Source organism: Pimephales promelas, chromosome 24 (genome assembly GCF_988280905.1).
Source record: "Pimephales promelas chromosome 24, fPimPro1.hap1.1, whole genome shotgun sequence".
Classification (NCBI taxonomy): Eukaryota; Metazoa; Chordata; class Actinopteri; order Cypriniformes; family Leuciscidae; genus Pimephales; species Pimephales promelas.
In genome coordinates this window covers 18663684-18684189 of record NC_142792.1, presented here as the reverse complement: position 1 = coordinate 18684189, position 20506 = coordinate 18663684, and the positions used below count along the sequence as shown (strand labels likewise).

General features: G+C 37.4%; 4 long non-coding RNA genes across 4 annotated transcripts in view; 2 read left to right on the top strand and 2 right to left on the bottom strand.

Annotated features, from left to right (window-relative positions):
* Window positions 1-1606: 1606 nt before the first annotated feature.
* On the bottom strand, window positions 1607-5033 carry LOC148965212 (uncharacterized). The gene is made up of 3 exons (XR_016150045.1): window positions 4702-5033; window positions 3491-3653; window positions 1607-2740 (listed from the first exon to the last, which is right to left on the bottom strand). It is a non-coding gene; the product is annotated as an uncharacterized LOC148965212 (long non-coding RNA).
* Window positions 5034-7359: 2326 nt separating this feature from the next.
* LOC148965211 (uncharacterized) lies at window positions 7360-7842 on the bottom strand. Its single transcript, XR_016149837.1, has 3 exons — window positions 7748-7842; window positions 7532-7624; window positions 7360-7456 (listed from the first exon to the last, which is right to left on the bottom strand). It is a non-coding gene; the product is annotated as an uncharacterized LOC148965211 (long non-coding RNA).
* A 395-nt stretch (window positions 7843-8237) lies between these two features.
* On the top strand, window positions 8238-10749 carry LOC120477114 (uncharacterized). Its single transcript, XR_016149834.1, has 3 exons — window positions 8238-8986; window positions 9307-9406; window positions 9568-10749. It is a non-coding gene; the product is annotated as an uncharacterized LOC120477114 (long non-coding RNA).
* Window positions 10750-10886: 137 nt separating this feature from the next.
* Window positions 10887-20506, top strand: part of LOC120477097 (uncharacterized) — a 283701-nt gene continuing 274081 nt past the window's right edge. The window contains exon 1 of the long non-coding RNA XR_016149832.1: window positions 10887-11140. This is a non-coding gene — a long non-coding RNA (uncharacterized LOC120477097). The remainder of the gene's footprint in view (window positions 11141-20506) is intronic.

Sequence of the window (20506 nt, the reverse complement as noted above, 5' to 3'; positions counted from 1 at the left end):
ACTTGCACGCCACACAAAAGATTCCCCATATCTATAAGGCACATTCTGACTATTGAGGCCCAAGCACATGCGAAGAGTAACACATACACACGGTAATGAGTGAGAGGAAGCTGAAAGGGCCCTATTCAGATGTTGGGCGTCTGCGGGGAGCTGATCTCATTCTGCGGGGTGTCACGGGGCAGGGCCGCTAAGATTACTGCATAATAAATGGAGCCGGGGCAAAGGCAGCTGTTAATTACCAACGTGTCCGCTCAATGGGTTTCTCTTGTCCCCCATCATGTCCCTTTTTGTGTCTTTAACCCCTCACCTCCATTTCCTTTCTCCTCCTCCTCCATCTTCTAAAGGTTCAGCTATGGAAAAAAAGATGCAGAGTCAGGCGGACTCAGCGTATTATATTCTGATACTTTCTATGACTTTGTAAGTAGTGTTTGTCTGCTTGATGTTTTAGATCAGATTATTCAAGCTGAAATATGTTTCAAATCTGGGAAACTTCTTCTTGCGTGTTTAGAACTCATATTTGCAACGAATTATACAAAATTAAACAGGCAATTTCACATTTGGCCCGTTGGGTTTTTTATTTTATTTTTTTTAAATACACTTTTTCACACTATTTTCATTTTTTCAACTATTGTCTACAATATATATATATATATATATATTTTTTTTTTTTTTGGGGGGGGGGGGGTCATCTTCATACACCAGATGTATAGCATGTTCACACAATAGCAAGATTGTTTGTGTATTACCTACGCTATCACAACCAATTCATACAAGTGATTCAAAAGTGGCTAATTTAGCAAAATCGTACTAATTCGTACGAGTTGAGGTCGTACGAATTGTTACGAATTAGCCACCTCGTAAAATTCGTACGAATTCCCGTGAGATCGGGTTGGTATTACCCTTTTTTGTTTTTTAGATCATAAGTTTTAAAAATGTAATGATGAGTTTTGTAAGTTTTGTAGTTCTGTCATCATTTACTCACACATATGTCTATGCAAATTTGACTTTCTCCTGTTGAACAGAAAATATATTTTAAGAAATGGTTTAATTTTCACATAATGAAAGTCAATGGGCACCAAATTTTGTTTTGGGATACCAACATTCTTTAAAATGTTTTCTTTTGTGTTCTTCAGAAGAAAGAAAGTCATACAGCTTTGGAATGACATAGGTGAGTAAATGATAACAGATTATTATTATTATTTTTTACTTTGTGATATTCATAAAAGGAGAAATAATCAGTTTAAATTAAAATCATCTCCTTTTTTCTTTTTTTTCTTCTTTTTTTTGTGGTGCCACAGAGATTCAAAGTGCATCAACTGGGTAATTGAGCCGTATTTTTCATTGTTTTTCAGAAACATTAAACATTCAACATTCATTTAAGTATGGTCAATGCTAATTAGCTTCCTCCATGATTTCATTAGAGTATTAGTGATTAGTGAACTGTTGTGGTTAGGAGTTTGGTAAATAGGATACGTTGACATGTAATTACAATCTTACTTATAGTCAGTATTGTCTTTTGGAGGACCATCAACATAAAGTGATAGCAGATGCTAAGCCGACAGTCTTAAGGCAAGCTCACAGTCATGCTACGTGACTTTTAGCTGGATTTTAGTTTTAGTTTTCTGTGAATCGCAGTCAAATCGGTGCTTGTTGTGGTTGGCGATGGTTGTTAAGAATGGTCAGGTCAGCGACATGGGGAAGCAGGAACAGGAAACAAGCAAAACTACAAAATAAAAGTCCACAACCAAAACCAGCCCATTGGGACAGAAAGAAAGGGCTTAATTACACTTATTTATTTATTTATTTATTTTTGTTAAACATACTAAATATAGGTCATATCATAAATCTTAACGCATGATCTGTATGAATGAATTTTAGAGGCACTTTTAATTTGTTCTGGCTAGTAGACTAGCATGCCGACCATCTGAACAAACTTGGCTACATTAGGGACCAGCTAATCCCACTAACATCAGCAGATCTTTTAATTGTTATTATTATTATTCATCAAGGCATTGGGAATCCTTTTAGAATAGATGTCTGATCCAAATTCCGGTGTGCAAGAACCATTTTTCTTTTCTTTTTTTCTTCTTTTTTTGTCCAAGCCTTGCTAATAGTCAATTTGTAAATGGTATTCATCCCACAACCTTAGGAATATTGATTAGAAGATTTCTATCCCTTCTCCTGAGCTATTGTCATAACTTTAACCTTGCTGTTTTCTGTTTCTTTTGTCGGGTGGGCAACTGCAGGGGCTTCCCCTCATTGGGCCTTGGTGCGGTGAAATGAAGATGAAAGGCCACCGTGTGGTGTAATCAGATTGTCTCCTGCAGTTGGGTCTCGTATTCATCTTCTCTTGGCAACCCGCTGCTCTACAAACTCTGGCTGACATAAATCACAATTGGGCCCCAGTCAGTTCCCATTCCCAAAGAGCCACTGAGAGCCCACAATTCAGCACACAGGAACCCTGAGATCAGGTCACAATCAGCTCAGCCTGAACTTTATTTACAATGGCTGCTGTTGTTTGTGGTAAAAGAAAACTCTAATTAAGATGGATTCCTAGTTAATAACATCATGATGTTGTCTTCAGGGGGATCACAGTGACTTTCTTTGCTGGACTCGCCACTCCGAGCCCAAACATAGACATCCAATAGCTATTTACCAAAGGTTCTTCATGGTTTCTTTCAGTTTATGTGCCATGTTCTTCAACAATGCGGAGTTTGGCGCAATATCCTGTACATTTCTCCTATAAACACAAATGCTCAATGAAAAACAAGCATTTATTGCTTCATTGGTGGTGCTTGCACAAACATTATTTTTTGCTCATACTTGAAGGGTTTGAACAAACCCCTAACCCAAGTATCAAACTTCCACATCAGTTTATGCTATATAGACATAACTGCTGACAAACTAAAATACATTGAAATGTATTAAGAGTTCAGATGCAAAAATTTTCTTCTTTAATGATGATTTTTATCAAACTTGTATATTTAAGTTCAGTAATTTCACTTAAATAACAATTATCATTGCCATTTAAGTGAAATCACTGAACTTAAATATACAAGCTTGATAAAAATGATCATTCTAGAAGAAAATTTCAAATGGCATTTAGAGGCTTTTGCATCTGAACTCTTCGTATATTTTTAAATGGAACGACAGAGAAAGTACATATATTTCCAACCACACCAGCTGTTTGAGAATGTTTATTGGAACAATTTTTGGGGAAATACTGAATCATTAAACTTATGTTGATCATGGCGAAAGTATCAACATAGGTGGCTTGGAACATAGGTCAAGCATCACGTTTTCTTGGTTAAATTTCAACGTTTTTTTAAAATTCGAAGTCACCAAGCTTCCAATATGTTATCGCATATGTGGTTTGCACTTTGGACAACTGCACACACATACACACACACCAAACATCTTCATGTCTTGAAAAAAGGAGACATCTGCCACACTGTCTGACCAGGTTGTGTGTCTAGATAAGATAACTTACCTTGGTCCCAGCCTCAGTTTGGCAGTCATGGACTCTGAGCAAATCTACACTGGCTCCTTTTTCATTGAACAAACTGCTTTCCATATGTCGCATGACTACAGTATATATCAAATATGCCCACAGTCCATTGAAGAATGGATCAGTTGCTTTTAGCCATGAATGCCTGGAAAATGAACAGATGTCTTCATTTACATACATTTTAAATGTTCATATATCATCTAAAGCAATAAAGGTAGACTGGTTTGGCCTGCTGTCTTAAATGCATGGGGGATTTGGATTGAAACTTGGATGTAGTTTAAGGAAAAACATTTATTTATTTATGAGACATTCATTCACAAAGAAAATTTGTGTCCTTAAAGGGTTAGTTCACCCAAAAATGAAAATTAAGTCATTAATTACTCACCCCCATGCTGTACCAACCCCGTAAGACCTTCGTTCGTCTTCGGAACACAAATGAAGATATTTTTGATTAAATTTGAGAGCTGTATAACTACCACATTGGCTCCTAAGGGACTGCCTCTTGACGGCCCAAAAAGTCAATGAAGAAAATGTTTAAATATCCCAAGTGACTACCGTGGCTCAACTATATGTTTATCAAGCGACGCGAATACTTTTTGTGCGAAAAAACAAACAAAAATAACGAGTTTATTCGACTATTCCTTTTCTTCCTTGTAGGCCAGAACGAGACTTCCTTAGATTTCCACGACGCATGCGCGAGAATTGTGATCTGAAGTAGTGTAAGCTGGTGTAAGCAGATCGCAAATCTCGCGCATGCGTCGTGGAAATCTAAGGAAGTCTCGTTCTGGCCTACAAGGAAGAAAAGGAATAGTCGAATAAACTCGTTATTTTTGTTTGTTTTTTCGCACAAAAAGTATTTGCGTCGCTTGATAAACATATAGTTGAGCCGCGGTAGTCACTTGGGATACTTAAACATTTTCTTCATTGACTTTTTGGGCCGTCAAGAGGCAGTCCCTTAGGAGCCAATGTGGTAGTTATACAGCACTCAAATTTAATTAAAAATATCTTCATTTGTGTTCCGAAGACGAACGAAGGTCTTACGGGGTTGGTACAGCATGGGGGTGAGTAATTAATGACTTAATTTTCATTTTTGGGTGAACTAACCCTTTAAATTACATGTAATCAGTTACTACCCAGCACTGACTTCAACTAATCGTTCATATATATATATTCACAAAAACAAACAGCATTACCTTGTTTGAAGATGTTCAGAAGGGTTAGGGATGTTCAACAGATTTATGTTTTAAGTCAACTAGCACTTGTTTAGACTGAGCTTGTTTTTTCTGCTTAGGAGTTTTGGTTAAAAACCAATCAGACCTGATATCTTTATCAAACACTAACTCAGGATTCACATTCATCTCAAGCTCCACATGCTGCTTTGGAAGCGCATGGCCTGGTTTCAGCCATCTTTACTTCATGGTCACATGGTTCCAGAACATTGAGCCATTCACCTGAGTCCTAATTGTCATGTGATTAATCACTCCATATTTGAACTCCTAAAACACTGTTAAGATTCCTCCATAAAGATAAACATATGAAGAGAACAGCCAGAGCTGTGTCGTCTTCAGTGGCTCAGTGGTAGCGGTACCGGTTCCGAAGCGAGTGGTTAAGGGTTCTATTCCAACTTCTTGTTGCGTTTAGACTCCGCTTCGGAAGATAAACGTACGAAGAGAAGTATCTCCGCTACCACTGAGCCTCTGAAGACGGCACGGTTCTGACGGTTGAAAGTCAGCGTGCCGAGTTGGTTTCAGAAGCGTGCCGTCTTCCAAAAAAAAAAAAAACACTTAAACACTGTTAAAATTCCTCCATAAAGATAAACGTACGAAGAGAAGTGTTAGAACCGTCTCGTCTTCCGTGGTGCAGTGGTATAGCGGTACCGGCTCTGAAGTGAGAGGTTGCTGGTTCTATTCCAGCTTCTTGTTGCGTTTAGGCTCCGTTTCGAAAGATAAACGTACGAAGAGAAGTGTCAGAACCGTGTCATCTTCAGTGGCTCAGTGGTAGCGGTACCGGTTCCGAAGCGAGTGATTAAGGGTTCTATTCCAGCTTCTTGTTGCGTTTAGACTCCGTTTCGAAAGATAAACGTACGAAGAGAAGTGTTAGAAGTGTGCAGGCTCTGGTGGCGTAGTGGATGAGGCCTCGTTTCGCCTTCCAAAGGTTAATGGTTCAATCCCGGGTCAGGACCAGCAACCAGAGGGAGCCAAGAGGAATCAACCGGTCCCGACGAGTCTGCACACCCAAAAGACCAAACCAAAGGGGGGGGTAGTGTGTGTGTGTCCCCCCCCCCGAGGTTTCGGAACCCCCGTCGCTGCGGTTATACTGCTTAAACATTAATTTTCGCGACGTTTAATAATATAATAATATAATAATATAATTGGATATTACTTAATTGGATACTTACCTAATTACTTAATTGGATACTTACTTGGATACTTACTCATAATTACTTGGATACTTTAAACACTTGGACAATTACTTGGATACTTTAAACACTTGGATGCTTACTTGGATACTTACTCATAATTACTTGGATACTTTAAACACTTGGATAATTACTTGGATACTTACTCTTAAGCTCTATAAAAATAGATGATGTTGAGTCTTAAGCTCTATAAAAATAGATGTCAAGAGTCTTGAGTCTTAAGCTCTATAAAAATAGATGTCAGTTGAGTCTTAAGCTCTATAAAAATAGATGTCAGTTCAGTCTTGAGTCTTAAGCTCTATAAAAATAGAAGTCGGTGAGTCTTAAGCTCTATAAAAATAGATGTCAAGAGTCTTGAGTCTTAAGCTCTATAAAAATAGATGTCGGTTGAGTCTTAAGCTCTATAAAAATAGATGTCGGTGAGTCTTAAGCTCTATAAAAATAGATGTCAGTTCAGTCTTGAGCCTTAAGCTCTATAAAAATAGATGTCGGTGAGTCTTAAGCTCTAAAAAAATAGATGATGGTTGAGTCTTGAGTCTTAAGCTCTATAATAATAGATGACGGTTGAGTCTTAAGCTCTATAATAATAGATGACAGTTGAGTCTTAAGCTGTATGTGCTTGACGTTTTTTCCTCTCTTCTCAAAAAAAAAACCCTAAAAAAAAACCCTCAAAAAAAAAAAACATATTCAGCAACTTGACTATTAAAACACATTCTACACTAAGAGAAGCTTCTCTTCTAAAAAAAAAAAACACCTAAAAAAACAAACTAAAAAAAAGACAAAAAAATAAATGAACAAAAAAAACCTAAAAAAAAACATAAAAAAAAAACTAAAAAAAAAAACATAAAAAAAAACCTTCAAACACCACATTCAGTTATTAGACCATTGAAACACATTTTACACAAACAGAAGCTTCTGTTCTCAAAAAACCCCTAAAAAAATCCTTTAAAGGAAAAATCTAAAAAAAAAAAGAAAACATATTCAGTTATTAGACCATTAAAACACACTCTACATTAAGAAAAGCATCAGTCTTCTCTTCTCAGCTTTTTTGAGAACTTTCTCTTCTCAGCTTTTTTGAGAACTTTCTCTTCTCAGCTTTTTTGAGAACTTTCTCTTCTCAGCTTTTTATGAGCAACTTCTCTTCTCCGCTTTTTTTGAGCAACTTCTCTTCTCAATAAAAAATCTCAAAAAAACCTAAAGAAAAAACCCTTTATATGAAAAAACCTCAAACACCACATTCAGTAACTAGACCATTAAAAGACACAAAAAAAGACCATTACACACAAAAAAAGACACTAGACTTTTAACACTACTTTATTATTTTCCGGGTTTTTTTTTTTTTACTTTATTTTCCCAAATATATAATTTATCCATCATCAACATACCAGATTCAGATCAGCCGTTTAACGATTAACAGTGTTTAGGGAGAACGCAGCCCATCCATTCTTGTTTGTGGATGATTCGAAAACAGTTTGTTGGGCCAGTTGCTCCCCTCCAAGAGATATACAGCTTTGTCGAGTCACGTAGATCTGTTAGGAATGATCAAGGTTAGGAAAGGGAACCAATTTGAAGGCTTCTTCAATAAGGGATGACATTTTGCTTACCTTTCCATTAAGCATCGAACCAAGAGGTCCACAAATGTGACTTTGCCAACTAGACACATAATGGACACCGTTGCAGATTTTGACACATTACATCTGCGAGAGAAAATCCAAACAGTAGAGAACATCAACTTTGTGGCTTAAAGTGAATGTCTTCTAAAGATAGGTATATGGTATATAGGTATAAAGGTATATGGTTCAGATCAGCCAATAGCTCACCTGTTCTCTCCTCAGTATCATTCACAAGAAATGTGTCTTGCATTTGCTCTTCAACGTTGGGGTTGAAAAACACTGACGCATCAACAGTAAGAGAGGCACAGCCCATGGCATTCATCTGGTAGGAGAACGAAGATAGACAATTAAAAAACAGAAATAATAAACATTTAAAAGCAGTCGTTGAAGTTGAAATGTGTTCATCTTAAAACAACCTGCTTTTCATTTATGGTCAGAAAACTCAAAATGGTGAAACATCTGGTCTTACCATTTGATCAAAAGGCACAAAGTTGGGTTTCATGGAAACAACTCTGAAATGAACTGCAAAGACAAACAAACTCACATACATTGGATAATGCATTTGAAAATGTTGCTTCAACCAAGATCATTCACAGCTCACCCGTTTGTCCTGGATTGGAAATAGGTAACGTCTGAACATGATTTAGCTCTTCAGTCGCTCTGAAGACTCTGAAGCTTCTGCACCGAATCTAGAAGCTTGTAGAGAACTTCATTTAACATACAATAAACCAAGACAAAAAGAGCCACACACGTCTAATGACTATGACCGACCTGGAAACAAAAGCAGCGGTGAAAGTGGAGTCGTCTTGTTTTCAGATCCAGATCAGAAGAATGGCACGTCTGACGTTGGCTCAACTTTAATTCGATGAGCGAAACAATGCCAGCTCAACATTAATTCAATGTCAGTTTGCTATCAGGGAAAGTTCCCTACAAAGGGACACAAAGACACCAACTGCAGGACCAGAGAGTGAACAGATCCAAAACTAGGCTTTTTAAAGAGCCCAGCCAGCTGCAGCCACTGACGAGTAGGAGGAGCTCCAAGATCCAATCAGCCGTTGAACCACCAATCAGCTGCTGGAATGGTTTTAGAAGCCATCTTACCCATAGATATCTATATAGACCATTTCACAAGATGTAAACAACACTGGTCCAGAAGCACTTCCTGTTTCAGTTTGTAACTGTTTTCTTTATTTCACATGTAAAGAAAACATCTTAAAGATGTTTGTTTAACTTTTTGATTCAGTTTTAAATGTTCTGTTGGTTGTATTTTATCCCAGCTTTATGTAGTGTTAAAAAACTGAAACAGGAAGTGCTTCTGGACCAGTGTTGTTTACATCTTGTGAAATGGTATATGTCGTCCACGCTGCTGGCCAATGGAGGTCTACGTCTGCACCTGGCGGCCATCTTGTCACAGGCAGCTCGCTCACTCGTAACATTGTGTTAATGGTGCGTGTACTATTTAAATGACCATAACTTGCTCAATTTTCTACCGATTTTCAAACGGTTTGTTTTGTTATAAACGTCAGAGATGTAGTTTGACACTGCATACTTATGAATAAAAAGTGAATAAATAAATAACCATCCAGATAATGTTTTTGAAGGAATGTATCATCTTAATTTGAACTGTATTTTCAGACTGTACAGCTTTATACTTTTAATTTATTCTATTTCCAATTCCTTCTATTAACTAGTCTTTAGACTCATTTCCAAATTCTCATTTATAGATGTACCAACTAATCTTTTTTTTTTCTTGTCTTTCCTTACAGAAGGAATGTGTTTGGACCATTACATCCAGTCATCAGAAGCAGAGCTGTGGGACGTGTGGACAGACATTGACTGTAATGATGGACGTCTGCTGATGGACAGGTACGTACATGCTTGTTTTACTGTGCTAAACATGTAGGTTCCCATCATTTTCAGACGGAAGGGCCTCCCCCTTTGAAAAGCAAATGATGGGAACCTAAGCGGGTGGGGAAGGGACGAGGAGGGGAAATGTTTGTATGTATATATAAAACATTTCCAAAAAGCATAACCCCTGCGGCTGACTGTCCCGGAAGCTCCAGGGGGAAACTGTTCTGGTATCCCCTCCTTTGGGCGCGCCACTCACACATCATCCACTCCTATCGCGGAGATCTGGCTGAGAGCCACTGAGACTGCGGAGATGAAGAGCGTTTTAAACAGGTTTGATCCAGAGTTTTGTGTTAAATGATGAATAACTTTAACAAACATGGATCTGAAACCTGGGATTTGAACCAGGACTTTCTGGTTGGTAAGGTTGACAACTATCCACTGAGACTGCGAGTCAATGATGTTTTAGATTTCAAGTTTAAAGTTCTTAGCGTATGTAAAAGATTATCATCATTGATTAATAATTGACTACTCAGATCTATTCTTATCAAAAATGTTTTTATTTCTATAAGAGTCATGTGTGAATTACTATTTGACATTAAAATTTGCAAACTGATGTATTCTCTAAACAAACTTTAAAATAAATGTATTATCATTTAAGTTATTCTTTGTGTCAACTGTATCAGTGTGTGTGTGTTGTGAATTGTGTTGTACTCCTATCTACTCTATCTAATCTAATGTATGTGCAAAAAAGTCATATCTAAAATTATTTTCGTCCTCCTGTGGTGATTTGTGTGAATTACATAGAAACTAAAAGAAAAGTGATGATTTTTGTGAATCAAAAAGGCTCTCTCATTCAAAGGCAAATCATAATTTTCTGCACCACAAAGCTTGTCAACCATGTTGCTGCTGCAATTTTACAGGAACTGTAATCCAAAGTCTCAGATGTGATCACCATTCACGCCACTATAACCCGACGAGAGTAAAGTGCAGTTTTCCTCCGCTCCTCAAGGCGGCAGAAGCGGGTTCTCCTTCAGTCTGACGCTTCTGCTGCTTGACAACATGGACTGGCTGCAGTAACTCGTCTCTGTCCATGCGGGGGCGCTCGCGGTCGAGTGCAGAATGAATGGGAGTCAATGGGGTTTCACCCCCATAAATCCACTTTTCTCGGGATGTAATTTTTTGTCAAGTAATTTGAAAGTTGCATTCAAAAGGGAGGGCTAAGATAATACACTCAGCTGAAAATTGCATTTTTAAGTTCACTTATCTGTTCTAAAAATCAGTTCAAAAATGTGATGACGTCACACAATAGCAGAATGGTAGCGTGTTCCAGCCAACAACAGCCTAACCTGTAAGAAATCAAAAGGACATACATAAGTACTCGTTCATTCGACTTTTGGCCTATAATCAATATTGAACTTGCGTAATCAACAATAAAATCTATGTTAATTTAACGACAAGCAGGTGAAAGAGACACGTTTTAGCCGTTTAGCCCATTCATTCTGCTCTCGCCCGCGATCACCTCCAGTGGAATTCTAATGGAACTGCAACCAGGATGATACACAACGGGGCTAATAGGAAGTGCCAAGGCTCTCCGTTAGACGGGCTCTGGACAATCACAACAACACGTGCAGATCCTGCAGATAAGAAGATGACCGCTCTTAATGTCACTTTAACAGCACATATTACAGCTCAACCGCAAATAAAACCGACACATAAATGAGGGGACCGAGTACGGCACAAGACTCACCTGTAAGTAACTTTTACTTTAGCGTGACAACTTTTACTTTTTGTCAGTTGCTATTGTAGCGTTGCTACCTTTTTTATTCTTTGAATGAATCGCCCTCTGGTCAGATGGTTCAGGATGTTTTGGTAAGTTAAAGTTTTTTCCCCCTCTTAAAAGTCTTTTCCTCATCTTAGACTCGTGTGTGTTTGGGCGAATCTCTTTCAAAACGGACACAGGTCATTATTTCACCGCAAAGAAATTTATTTGAATACAGTGGTGGAGGAAGTACTGAATCTCAGTAATTAAAGGAACACTCCGAGTTTTTGGGACTTTAGCTTATTCACCTTACCCCCCAGAGTTAGATAAGTCCATGCATACCTTTTTCATCTCCGTGCGTGCTATAAGTAGGTATGTGACAAAAAAAATCAATACGAGGAAATTCAAATATAATCATCACCATATGATAGATAATAAAAATACCCAAAAAATGGTTTTTAAATGATTAAAATCGGATAATATTTAAGAAAGTTATGGAATTTTTTAATTCGGAAATTAGGGGTCATTTTTGTACCTAATTAAAACAATAAAACAATAAAAAACTGTGACCTCTTCCGCTTGAACAAACACTTCAAAATATCATAACTTCCACATTTCTTGGTCTATTTGTATAATTCAAACACCACAGTGTAGGTAATTAAAAGCCCAACAAGATTAAGATGACCTCATTTTAAAAGGAATATATACACATTGATTATTTCTATTAACCCCTTCCTCTGAAGAAACCGAGAGCATCAATCCACACATATCTTTCCATAAGAAATCGAAATCCTCTCAAATAAAATCTGTATTCACATTTTTATTGTATTAAACAGACAATTGGCATTGACACATGAATTTCATTGTTTCATTAGTAGGGCATTTCTTGACTTAATGCTGACAAGCAATTTAAATAGTAAAATATTATTTATTCATTTTAATCTACTTACATATGTTAGATAGAGATTAATTTACATCACTAGATTTAAAAAGACAGGGTTTTCATAACAAAATACAAACTTTTATTTTAATTCTGGCTAAAAATCAGACAATTCTGTCAACAAAACGATTACTAAAATAGTTGACGATTATTTTAAAAACTGGGAGAAGTTTTGGAAGCCAATATTATCGAATGGCTGATTCTGCTTTTGACAACAACGTCACTTGCGGATCGTAAAAAAACACATGCGAATGTAACAATCAATCCCAAACTTCACCTAATTCAAGTTAAATGTATAATCTTTCAAAAGTATTGGGTTTGAAACAAAAAAATACTTCCCTTCATAGTGGATTTTGATGCCAAACACGTGAGAAATGTTGCTTTGCTTATAACTTTCTTCTTACTACAGCCATCCTGGAAATTTGAACGTCAGAATCAACGTGATAACGTAATTTACATCACTAGTATATGGGCTTTAGAGGTATTCACAAAGCAAATATACGACAGATTTATTTAGTCACCAACGCGTATTGCGCTGAATACCTGCTGGGAACACAGCCGCGGGAACAAGCGCTCACGCGTATATAAGTCAGTTTGTCACATACCTACTATAAGTCTGTTTGACGCACCCACCGCTAGCCTAGCTTAGCACAAAGACTGGATGTGAATGGTTGCAGCTTTCATACTAATCCAAATGAGTGACAAAATAATGCAAACGTTTTCCTATTTACATGTTGTGGTCTGTATAGTCACAGAGTGTGCAAATATCAAGGCCATATGAGACACAGACATCTTTTGACCGTATAAATACTATTTTCTGAAGGCGAAGCACTGCTACTTGGGCAGAGTGATAACCATCACCTGAGACGCACCGTGACGAGGAGCAGAGTGTTCGCTCAGTGTTGGAGTAAAGAGTCAGCAATTACTAACGTAAGATAGAAAAGCATAGTTTATCATGGGTGTTTGCTTTATTGTATGAGCTGTGACAATAAACAGGGGAGACCAGGTACAGTACCATGTTTCATTGATTTCCAACCAAAAACGCACCCAGATTTATAAATATCACATGAATAAATAATTTATATTACAGGAATCAATATATTTTAAATGCAATTTATTAGCTGAACCAAATGTATTCAACAGTAGCCTATATAATATACAGTATTGCATTACTATAGGATAGAATAAGGGGAAAGTAATAGCACAAATTGTTTTTGCACAATGAACTCACAGCCTATCGTCCCTTTTGCACGCTCAAGTTCGTTATTTCCATGGTTATTTCAAATTTAGGCTACCAGGGTGCAAGTTCAGCGCGGTGAACACGCTAGTTTTTTTTTCCAAGCGCGTCCGCACCGCATCAAGATAAAAACATATTCATTCATACCCTAATCATATAATAGTGTCACTAACGTTACATTAGCTCTGGCTAAAGGCACTGTTACAGTAGGTCATCTAAAAACATAACGGAACACTTACCTCAGCCGCAGGTGATCCACTTGTCCTGTCTGTGCTATAGATGGGATAACTTAGCCGTATCCTTCAGCACATTATGGTCCGTGTGGCAAATTCCATTTTTTCAAAATAGTCGTCCATTGCAATGTACCGAGCAAACATAATGTCCCTTGATAATCTATTTAGGTGTTTGGATAAATATCCAGAGTAAGTTAGCCATTTCTTCATCCAGTCAGCGTTTTTAGTTGGAATTCTGTGAAACATGGTTACCTCCCCTCTTTACTGTCGCAGCTATTTACAATAGAGCGAAAACCCATGACTCTAAACTACGCTTTTACTATTTATAAATTGCTGACTCTGTTACCCAAACACTGAGCGAACTGAGTCTCCGTTCCTCACCACGGCGTGTCTCAGGTGATGCGGTTATTACTCCGTCAACGTAGCAGTGCTTCGCCTTCAGAGAATAGTTCCCAGGTTTTATACGGTTAAAAGATGTCTGTGTCTCATTTGACTTTGTTATTTGTACATTATGTGACTATTAGGGGTGTAACGGTACACAAAAATCACGGTTCGGTACGTACCTCGGTTTTAAAGTCACGGTTCGGTACGTTTTCGATACAGCAAAAAGAAAGAAATGCCAGAGAAATTTCCTATTTGTTTAAAGAAAAAATATTTTTAAATAAGTGTGAGTTTTCCTAGATCTTGAAACTTTCAGGTTTATAAATAGGGGTCATCTTTGAAGGATGAACAAATAATGTTTTGGTCATCACATTAAAAATAACATTTAAATATATATTTATTTATATAATATTTGAATTTTGAAGTGCTGGAAAAAGATGTGTGAAGTACTTGAAAGCATTTCACCATTCCAGCCAAACTGGTTCCAGTTAGTGTTACTATATTAAATCCATGGTGAATGTTGCTGGTCTGTGGACGTAAAGTACTAGTTCATTCACGGCACAATGTTTCTCCTGGTTTCCATGACAGCGCTGTTTGATCTAATAGAGATCTACGGTTAATAATGGAGAAATGTGAATGCATCTCACTAGATCTCGCAGCGATGTTATTACCTCAGTGGCGAATTCAAATGTTTTCTTTACCGGATCTCTTAGCGCGGTGTGGTAACAGTGTTGCTTGATCGAGATCGGCTCGCGCTGCACAGATGTTGCTGGTCCGAACTGATAAAAGATCCGTGAAGCACATAACGAGTAGCGCGCTTTGCTTTCATTACGCTTGCCATTTGGATGTTGCGCAACGTTGTGTTGGCCGCGTCAGCACGAATTTTGCCGGCAAGAAAAATGGTCCAAGCAATCGTTCGGTTTGTATGCGTACCGAACCGGAAGCCTCGAACCGAAACGGTTCAATACGAATACATGTACCGTTACACCCCTAGTGACTATACAAACCACAACATGTAAATAGGAAAACGTTTGCGTTATTTTGCCACTCATTTGGATTAGTATGAAAGCTGCAACCATTCACATCCAGTCTTTGTGCTAAGCTAGGCTAGCGGTGGGTGCGTCAAACAGACTTATAGCACGCACGGAGATGAAAAAGGTATCTATGGACTTATCTAACTCTGGGGGGTAAGGTGAATAGGCTAAAGTCCCAAAAAGTCGGAGTGTTCCTTTAAGTAAAAGTACAAATAACCAGATAAATATTTACTTTAGTAAAAGTAGAAGTGACACAATGACAACCATACTTAAGTAAAAAGTAAAAAGTAGGCCTACCTGATTTTAAATGTACTTTAAGTATTAAAAGTAAAAGTACTTGCATAATTTATTTTCTAAATGTCTATTTGCTAATGATTAATAAAACATTTAATTCTAACTCATTCAACCTAATACTCCTATAATGATGTTCAATAATGATGGAAAAAAAAATGTCACCATTTCTGAAACAAGCTTGCAATTAGGCATGAGATTCACATCATGCTGCTTATCCTTACTATATGTTAATAACTATGGCAGTAAACACGATTAATTTATGGTGTAATTCTGAACCTCTTGGCTTGCCATAATCCTAACCAAACGTTTATTACAAACGGTGCGTTTCCTACGCATGTAAAAAATAATTTTCGCGTATAAATTGCTCTATGAACGCTCCAATCTTCTTGAAACTCTTGATTCTGATAGAGGGCCATGGGACTTAAACCTGAGTGCAAAAATGGAGGCTCTAGACCCTTCCAGAGCTGAGATATTGAGATATTTATAATGGCATAAATGCTACGTGGTAAGCATAAATGCTACTCTGGAAGGGTCTAGAGCCTCCATTTTTGCACTCAGGTCTAAGTCCCATGGCCCTCTATCAGAATCCAGAGTTTCAAGAAGATCAGAGAAACTCAAAATTTCAACCCCAAAAAAAAAAAAAAAAAAAAAAAAGACAGTGTTACCCCTGTCGTTTTTTTTTTTTTTTTTTTTTTTGTGCGAAAAAATAAGTTTCTCCAATCTTCTTGAAACTCTGGATTCTGATAGAGGGTCATGGGACTTAGACCTGAGTGCAAAAATGGAGACAAAGGTGCAACGGACGGACGGCCAGATTACGTTTTGGCAGGGGAAAAACTGATGAGCAAATGTAATGAAAATGTAACAGAAGGTGTAGAAATTTAGTGGAGTAGAAAGTATAATAATTGCTGCAAAATGTAACAAAGTAAAAGTAAAAAGTATGCGCTATTTATTCTACTTAAGTAAAGTAAAGATACGTGAAAAATGTACTTAAGTAAAGTAACAAAGTATTTGTACTTCGTTACATTCCACCACTGTTTGAATATGATTATCATTATTATTTACATGACATTCATGAAGTCATACATTAAGTCAATTTGAAAACTACGTATCTCACTGTAGTATTTATTTGTACCGAGTTTAACTTGACATTTTGATTACGGTAATTAAAACGACATGTGTTTATCATTAAAGCCATAACGCAAAAAAAAAAAAACACACCGTCCTAAAAAGATACATTTATGTAACATTTGCTTTTTTTATTTTAACCCTTGTGCATTGTTCAAATTCACTACCCTTTCGTTATGTTCGCGGCTGAAAAAAAGCCACTACTTTAAACTGCTGTAAAAATGTATCAGATAAATATTTTTTTCAAATTTTTTTGCATAAATCTATTAACCAACCTCAGTCCTGATCAAAACTACTAAATTTTTTTAAAAATTCAGGATTTTAACTCTTTAATTGCCAAATTCATAAATGATGTCACTGATTTGGGGGGGGGGGGGACACACAAAATGACTTATTTTCAATATAAAATATGATTGTATACTGGATTTTTTTTTTTACCTTTTATCACAGTCTTGGACATGTCAAAGATTAGAAACAACATTGGTTTTGATGCATTGTTAGTTTTTGTGCAGCATCAGATTTTAACTTTTTCTCCCTCATTTACTGTTCGTGGCTGTTTTTGCCCCATTGACTTCCATTATAACCACATTTTTTGATTTCAAAGCCATGACACCATAAAATCATGCATTTTTGATTGTTGATGGTTTTCCCTGTTGGGAAGAGGTAAAATTTGTAATTTTTACTGTTGATAACCAGGTGGAACCATTAACCCTTTAGACAGGCCTGTGCAAAAAAAAGCTTAGTTTCTGGCTTTTACATGGAGTTATATGGTAGGGGTGTAACGGTACACAAAAATCACGGTTCGGTACGTACCTCGGTTTTAAAGTCACGGTTCGGTACGTTTTCGATACAGCAAAAAGAAAGAAATGCCAGAGAAATTTCCTATTTGTTTAAAGAAAAAATATTTTTAAATGAGTGAGTTTTCCTAGATCTTGAAACTTTCAGGTTTATAAATGGGGGTCATCTTTGAAGGATGAACGAATAATGTTTTGGTCATCACAGACTCAGAAAAAAAAAAGGAACAAAAGTTGTCACTGGGGCTGTACCTTTTCAAAAGGTAAACTTTTGTCCATTTCATGAGCTAATAAGTACATTTAGGTGTTAATATGTACATTTTGGGTGCTAATATGTACATTTTAAGTGTTAATATGTACATTTAAGTGTTAATATGTACATTTTAGGTGCTAATATGTCCATTTCAGGAGGTAATATGTCAATTTCATGAGCTAATATGTCCATTTTAGGTGGTAATATGTACATTTAAGGTACTAATATGTACATTTTAGGTGGTAATATGTCAATGTCATGAGCTAATATGTCCTTTTCAGGTGGTAATATGTCCATTTTAGGTGCTAATATGTACCACTAAGGTACCAATATGCAGCCTTTGGGTACAAAAGTGTACCTTTTGAAAAGGTACAGCCCCAGTGACAGCTTTTGTACCTTTTTTTTCTGAGAGTGCATTAAAAATAACATTTAAATATATATTTATTTATATAATATTTTAATTTTGAAGTGCTGGAAAAAGATCGATGTGTGAAGTACTTGAAAGCATTTCACCATTCCAGCCAAACTGGTTCCAGTTAGTGTTACTATATTAAATCCATGGTGAATGTTGCTGGTCTGTGGACGAAAGTATTACTAGTTCATTCACGGCACAATGTTTCTCCTGGTTTCCATGACAGCGCTGAGATCTACGGTTAATAACGGAGAAATGTGAATGCTTCTCACTAGATCTCGCAGCGATGTTATTACCTCAGTGGCGAATTCAAATGTTTTCTTTACCGGATCTCTTAACGCTGTGTAGTAACAGTGTCACTTGATCGAGATCGGCTCGCGCTGCACAGATGTTGCTGGTCCGAACTGATAAACGATCCGTGAAGCACATAACGAGTAGCGCAGTTTCGTTCTGCTTTCATTACGCTTGCCATTTGATGTTGCGCAACGTTGTGTTGGCCGCGTCAGCACGAATTTTGCCGGCAGGAAAAATGGTCCAAGCAATCGTTAGGTTTGTATGCGTACCGAACCGGAAGCCTCGAACCGAAACGGTTCAATACGAATACATGTACCGTTACACCCCTATTATATGGAGTATAATAGCATATTACAGTGTGTATACAGTATGTGTGTGTGTGCGTGAGTGTGTGAGAGAGTGTGAGAACTCACCTTGATAAGTCTGAGAAAATAAAAATATATACTTCAGCTCTCAAAACTACATGGAGTAAACAAAAACAAAGTAAGTGTATTTATGCATCTGCTGCCTTTTGATGGTGAGAAATGCAGACTAAACAAAAACAAAGCAAGTGGATATAAACGCTTGTCATTTGATGGTGAGAAGAGCAGCAAGCAACATGAGAAAGGGCTTGACTTGTAGTGAAGTTTTAGAGATGATTATGCAGTCTGACCTACCCTATCTCACGACCAATTCGTACGAATTCGTACGAGTGATTAAAAAGTGGCTAATTCGTACTAATTCGTACGACCTCACTCGTGCGAATTCATACGATTTGTCTAAACCCACGTGACGGTTATGTTTAGGGGCGGGGTCAGGGGTAGGTCATTCGTACGAATTCATACGAATTGGCCAATTCGTAAAATATGTACGATTTAGCAAAAATCGTACTAATTTGTACGACTGAGGTCGTATGAATTGTTACGAATTAGCCACCTCGTAAAATTCGTACGAATTCCCGTGAGATCGGGTTGGTCTGACCCCTCCAGCGAGCTGCAGGAGGTATTGTCTTCTCACTCTGACCGCAGACTCGGGAGAGTCAGATCCTGGTTTGGATGTGGCACTAGGGGTGTGCGATATGACGATTTTTAATCGTGGACGATTAAAATGTCTCCACGATCTGCTTTTGAAGAAATATCGTATATCGTGTTACAGTGCATTTTATCAGTTCAGTTCTGGCGCCCCGTCTCAACTGTACAACGCGACGTAGCCTACACACCACACGTGAATGAATAGGTATGGGACACTGCAATTCACAAAAGTTCATTATTTGCATAAGCCTTGCCGGTTAAACATTTAATTCACGCGCTGATGCGCTGTTCTAACGTGCGCTTTCCTGACCGCATACCCCCCGACGCTCACAGGCACTAGCAGCCTGTCAACAGCGCCAGAATACTGGACTAAGTTATCTTTCGAGTCTTATTATGCTAATACTGTACTGTTAAATACACAAAATGTTTACATAAACAGGCTATGTCTAAAGTGAAAGCAAACATTTGAGAGAATATCTGGTGTAATATGCGTCTATATTAAACGCGTCGCGTGCTGGTCTAAAAGCGACAGGAATAAATAGTACTGCCGCATGTCCTTAAAGAGCATATTGCAGGTAAAAAAAAAAAAAAAAAAAAATCGAAATTTATAGATAACCTTGTATGAAAATACCATATGAAAAGTTAATGCAGGATTTAAAATGTTTTAAAACAACATAAGGACACTAATTTAGAAGATAAAGTGAGCGTTTCTTGGACTGCTAGTAAAAACGGCTTTTTTTTCAACATCGCGTCATTTGACGTCATATCAGGGAGCCGCAGCCTCGGCTCAGTGAAGAGCAGGCTGGTGTTCAGTGAGAGCGCTCGTCAGTCAGTGTGCTATCGTTAGTTTTTGCATTTTAATTTATCATCGTCATGGTAAATTATTGTGTTTGTGGAGATTTGTGGAGACCGCCACGCCCATTTTCAGACGCGGAAGTAAAATTTTCTCACAAAAACGACTGCAGAAGCTTCTGTGGCGTGTTTATACGTATATTTTAAAGAAAATCTAGTTCCTACATTGTTTTTCATGCATTGACTCATTGGGTCCTCTAACCTGCAATATGCCCTTTAAAGGGATAGTTCAAAAAAAAAATCTGTCATTATTTACTTACTCTAATGTTGTTCCAAACCTGTATTAATTTCTTTCTTGTGCTGAACACAAAAGACGATTTTTTTTAATGTGGGTAACCAAACAGTTGCTGGTCCCCATTAACTTCCAGGAGAGAACCTATAAAAAACTATAGGGGGACCAGCAACTGTTCGTTTACCTACATTATTCAAAATAACTTTTATTTTCAACAGAAGAAAGAAACTAATTCATTTTGAGGGAACTATCCCTTTAGTAAAAG